General features: G+C 38.3%; 1 pseudogene; it reads right to left on the reverse strand.

Moving 5' to 3' along the window:
* Positions 1–1,222: 1,222 nt before the first annotated feature.
* LOC120617143 (40S ribosomal protein S13-like) lies at positions 1,223–1,721 on the reverse strand (annotated as a pseudogene).
* Between the last annotated feature and the right edge of the window lie 4,388 nt (positions 1,722–6,109).

The following is a 6,109-nucleotide window of genomic DNA, read 5'->3' on the forward strand; positions in this document are numbered from 1 at the left end:
CAGCAACCAGTGTGATATCTTTATTTCTCAAAGGCCTGTTCACTTATTGGGTGGTTCTCATGAGCGTGGTTGCTTGACAGCTGAGCTGTGGATAAATGGGGTATTACTTTGTATTTATTGTCTTTTGATGGAAATTCTCTGTGATAAGTGTGTAATGGGAGCATGTAAAAGGCGATAAAACTTCTAGATTTTGAGAGGTGTGATATGCCTAATTGAACATATACATTTTAGGAAGTATTATCCTGGGTAAGTTTTAGAAGGCGGATTAGAAATTATATATGCAGAACTTTTAATTCGCAATGTAAGAATTCCAGTAGCTTCTGAACTTGCTCTCCCTATTGTTGGTTCCTCTCCTTTCTTCACTACCCTATCCCCTAAAGGGGAAAAAACAACCTGTCTCTACTTAATTAAATGATTGTTTTTTCCTGAATTGCAGTTTTAACTCCATCTGTGCCACCATAAAAACCTTCCGTGGCTTTCCATCGCCTTGAGGATGAAGTCCACTCTTCTTAGCAAAGATATTAACATTATTTAGTCAGTATTGCTGGTGTTGGAGGGTATTGCAGAGAATGCCATGCCTGTGGTATCATTTTCCTGCCAGTATATAAAGCCTCGTCTTTTACCACTTGTCCTCATTCCATTCTCCACAAGACCCACAATCTCTGGCCCCTTACAGCTTTTGCACATGGCTTTCCTGTGATTGGAAAAGCTCCTGCCATACTTATGACTTAAGAATCAACTTGAGAATCATGGCCCATATTCCCCCAGCACCACTCTTTAATTTCCACAGAGCTTTCCAGAACTCTACATGTATTTCATTCATAGGACTTAGGAACATGCATCATTGGATCTTTGTCTACGTGTGTTGTTACGTGTGTTGTTTCCTTGACTGGTGAGTTTTCTGGGTTGAATCCTTCGTTCCCTTATTTTATGGCATGCATGGAATAGCTAGTATATTCTTATTTTAACTGAATCAACATGTAAGTTAACAAATCAAGCAAAACCACTATATTAGTTAAGCTAATGTTAGCTGCTTCAAGAAATAAATGGCGTTAGTTTATTCCTCTAGGCCCTTCAATTTTGTGGCTCTGCCAGCCTCCTTTAACCCATGGCTCTAGAGTCTGGTGCGGAGGATGAGGAGTGAAGAGGAGGCTCATCAACTTGGGGGGTTTACGGACCTGGCCTGGAAGCAATGCATATCACTGTACATGAATTTTTTTTCTAGTTAAACAATAGCTTTATTGCTTGAGTACATAGACAAATTTATGCAACCAGGGCAGAGGCTGCAAATGACTTGTATTTCCAATGTGGAGGGGGAGGGAGGACTTGTTTGGTCTTGTAATATCGAGCCAACCGATGAATAAGGCTCTCGATCAAAATCAGATGGAATTTAGTACTCTTATCCTTTCTATTCCTCTCAAGATGTTTTCGAACAGCAACAGCTTTCTTAATTAAATGGTAGAGATCTTCAGAAAGATCAGGAACAAGTCCTTTGGACTTAAGAATTCACAAGATTTTTATTGCCTGTCACAAAACGTACTTGCACAACACCATGTGAGTCTCTCAGGATCACACCAATTTGCGAGGGAGTCAGCCCCTTCTTGCCCAGTTTGTGGAGCTGCTCCTTCATGTTGTCATTTGTCAACTTTAGCCATGTGGGGACGCTGCGGCGGTAGGGCTGTATGGGACAGGCCCTTCCCAGGAGCATGCTTGTGACCCATGATGGCGGTGGACAGGCATTTGGCCATATCTCAGCCCTAGTTCAACCTGAACTACCAGAGAGGCTGGGAAATCTAGTCTAGCTAGACTTACATGAGGAAGATGGACATAGTTTATGAATAGCTAGCAAGCTTCTGCCATAATGGTTTGATAGAATCGATCCACATTCAGATTTGAATTTCTATTACTTTCCATTGAGATAATCAGCCACTTTTCCGTAGAGCGTGGTGTGGAGTAAGTAGTAGGACGGGTGATTAACCCCCTCTTAAAGAAAAGTGAGTTGTTTAGGTTGTAATCTCTGTGTTCTAGTAGTTATATATCATTCTTTCTATATTTAGGATGTATTAAGCTATCAATATTTTATTTTTCAAAGCCAGGTTTTCTAGAAGACTATGTGGAAAAATGTACCACGCCTCATCATACTTGTCATACATAGTACCACTGCTTTCATTACTGTGTGACAGCAACACTGTCTCATTCAATTATACGTTGTATAAATTACATTATTTTTTGGAGGATTAAGGATTCCTGTAAGTGTGGTATGTGTCTCAGTGGTACTAATGTTTGAAGGAAATGGCTTTCTGGAATTCAGCGTAGTAAGAGAATTAGAATTCAATCAGTGTGATAAATCTTTGAACTTGCTGTTGAAGGGCCTAAATTTAAATTAAACCTTTAAAAGCAGTAATCTCTCTTCAATTTTGGCGCTACTGGGAGGTAATGGAGCTCTTAAGTGAAATGAATTTGATTTATAAGTACAGCAATTCTTTCTTCAATTGCTGATGTTTTCCACAGTATATGTTTTATTCTTCTGAAGTTTAATCAATAAGGTAAGTGAAATGTTTCTTTCTCACCTGTTTTCTATTCTCTGGTTTCCAGATTTATGGCTCTTTTTGTTTGACATTGGGATTATAGGTGTATATGTAATTGTGTCAGGTGCATGTTTCAAAAATTTCCTAGCCAGAGGGTGATTTTAAACATATACTAAAAATCTCAAGAAATAATATATTTAATAATAAATGTACATTACCCCAAGTAGTTTTCACATGACTGGTTTCATGTCTCCTAGAATTAACTCACTTTAGTGTGTGACTCAAAAGTGCTGCATCCAGAGCTTGCAAGCCAGTGTCCTAGCCATCCCTAAATCAGTCCCAAGGGACAGTCACCCAAGGTGGGCATTGCCTTCAGGAATTGGTCAGAGAGTGACTCTGTTTAAATTGAGAGTACTTGCCTGTTTTAGACTGGGTCATTGCATTCGTTTTTGGGCTGCTGTAACAAATTACCACAAATTTGATAGCTTAAAACAACTGAAATTTATTTTCTCACAGTTCTGGAGGCCAGAAGTTTGAAATCAGTTCTGTTGGGCCAAAATCAAGGCCTTAGCAAAATTGTACTTGTACCCAAAAGCTCTGAGAATCCAGTACCTGCCTCTTCCAGCTTCTGGTGGCTCCTAGCATTTCTTAACTTATAGCTGCATCCCTCTCCCCTCCATCTCTGTGGCTGCAGGCCTGTTCCTCTTCTGTCTGTGTCACATCTCCCTCTGCTCCCTCTTACGAAGACATAGGAGATTGTACTGTGGGCCCCACCCAGATAATCCAGGACAATCTTCCACCTCAAGATCCTCATTCGCATCTGAAATATCCTTTTTACATTTACAGGCACCGACATTGGGACATGGATATGTTTATTTTTATTTTTGTTTTATTTTGGGAAGGAGTCGGGGAAAGGTAGGGGAAGAGTACATTACTCAGCCTACCACAAGCATGTAAGCCATTCCAGAACTGGTCGTTCTGGAAGTGATTTGCTGACAATAATGCAGAATTTTTCTTTTTAATCTGAGTTTTAGTTAGAAATATAACTTTCTGGTGGTATGCTGTGTATTTTTTTTGTGAAAATAAAGGTTCTCTTTTATTAATAAAGGGTAGTTCATATACCTTGACAGAAAACAATGGCAAGTTTAGCTCTTTTGGGTCATTTTTCAAGTTTCAGTTTTAATTTTTGATCTAGATTTTCTATATCCTGTTGGTGTGAAGACGAAAATGATGACGTTATAAATATTTACATTATAAAAAGTCCCCTGAGAAGCAAACACATTAGACTACTTTTAAAATTTTTATTTATTTTCTGACTAGAAAAGTATAGCTAACTTCAGGAAATTTATAAAACCCAGAACAACACGAAGAAGAAAAAAACTGAAATTTAACCACTCAGAAATGACAACTATTGATATTTTGATTTCTTTTATCAAATTACGTTATTCTCTCCTTCGCGTTTAGCAGTTGTTATTCTATTTGTCCACATTGGTTTGTAATCCCATCATCATTATTACAGGGAAATAGCTTTTCCTGGAGTGCTGGAAAACTGAAGAAACAGCACTGTTCTGGTTAGACTCTACATCCTTTCTTCCTGCAGTTGAATTGGCTATACTGACACCAAGTTTGATTCAGGTACAAGAGAGCCTGATGTTTGCACGGGTTTCCATAAAGGCTATCAATTGTTAGTGTAAGTTCTGCCTGAATACATCTTTGTTTTCTTGCATGTTTTAGTGGAACCCCAATCCTGAGAGATGCTTTGAGGGGAGAACACAAGTTCACAAGTAAATTTGGAAAATAGTGAATTCTTTGTGTGCACACATGCACATGTGCGTTCTAACAAAGTGCATATTAGTCTTTTAAAAGATAGACTTTTTAGAAATAAAGGAGCCTGTTTAACCTAGTTTCCCCTCCCAGCTGATTTTTTTTTTCCTAATGCCTATTTCAAACTGTGTGAAGCATAATTTGTGAAATACAGTAATGATGAATTTAGATAAGGGATAGCTAGATGGTTTTGATGTGATAAGACTTTGGTCAAAAAATATATATGTATATGTGTGTCTCTCTGAATAAATATTGTCATCCTTGACAAAAATATTGTCATCCTTGCCAAAGTCAGCGATTTTAAAAAGTGGCTCATTTGATTCAAGTACTATAAAAACCTTTTTAAATTAAAGATGCTTTACATTATAATACATTATTAGATGGGTTTTCTCTACCCTTCAGTGAATTAGAAATTAAAATCTAGGAATAGTATCAAGCAAAGTGAAAGTTCAAGGAAAGAGTGAAAGAAATTTGTAAGTTTTAAAAAAATGTAGTGTGAAAGTTTCCCAACCTCTCCCACCAAGTGTCATTTTGGCCTCAAGCTGAATTAGTTCTCATCTGATTAAATCAGAACCAAATTCCGCTATTTCCTAACTGCTGTGAAGTGCAGATTTTTAAAATGTGTCAGAAAAGCAAAAATTTGTCTAGTAGGAAATAACTCTCTTAAAAGAGAATAATTAGTGTTTCATTTATATCATCGTTTTACAACTTTGCAACATATAAAAGTATTCATCGTGTTTATGTAACATGTAATTATTAAGTGCCTGGTCAGAATACCAGCATTAATTTTGAAATTCGAGTTTTTAAATTTAGATCTATGAAGGCTCGAGAAATCTTAGGGGTGGATGGAAAACCACACTAACTCTGTTTTAGTATCCATGTCAAATGAGAACGGTGATCTCAGGACCACATTTAAACTTTTGATTTTTATACTTAGGGATCGAGAAAGGGCTCAGATAACAAACAAAGTGACTAATCCAGAAACTGCTTCTTTGAATTTAGGAAAGCAACCGCAGATGCACATTTTTATACATATTCTGTTTACACAAACACATTCTCAAGTGTTTGGGGAGTAAAAACTTGATTTCCCTGGTGACTGAAAATGAAAAGGCCTATGAGACGGAAGGGAAGAGGTAATTGTAATTGAAAACCCTTTGCAACCACATGAAGTTAATGTTTTCTCAGTTATCTTCACCACAGTGCTTACAGGGCAGTGTCTCTGAGAGGAGCACCAGGAGTTCAGCATCACCTGGCGTGATGGTTAATTTTAGAGTTGACTTGGCTAGGTTAGGGTGCCTAGTTATTTGGTCAGACATCAGTTTAGATGTTGCTGTGGAGGTATTTTTTAGATATGAGTGACATTGAAATCAGTAGCTTTGAGCAAAGCAGAGTACCCTCTACAACCTGGGCGGATGTCATCCAAGCAAAGATCATCAGAGAGAAGATTGAGGTCCCCAGATGAAGGAGGGGTTCTATTCCAGACTGCATTCAGATTTAAGACCCCCACACTGACTCCCACTGGAATTTCCAGCCTGCCAGCCTTCTTTGCAGACTTAAGACTTTCCAGGCCCTCAGTCATGTGACCAATCCCTTAAAATAAATCTGTGTGGTGTGCATATGGGCGTGTGTGTGTGTGTGTGTACATGCACGTGTATACATGTATATACACGTGCGCACACACACCCCATTCTGTTTGGAGAACCCTAATACACCTGGGCACTTGTTAGAACTGCATGTTCTCATGTTCCACCCCAGAC

The sequence above is a fragment of the Pteropus medius genome, unplaced genomic scaffold (assembly GCF_902729225.1).
Source record: "Pteropus medius unplaced genomic scaffold, Ma_sr-lr_union100, whole genome shotgun sequence".
In the NCBI taxonomy this organism is placed as follows: domain Eukaryota; kingdom Metazoa; phylum Chordata; class Mammalia; order Chiroptera; family Pteropodidae; genus Pteropus; species Pteropus medius.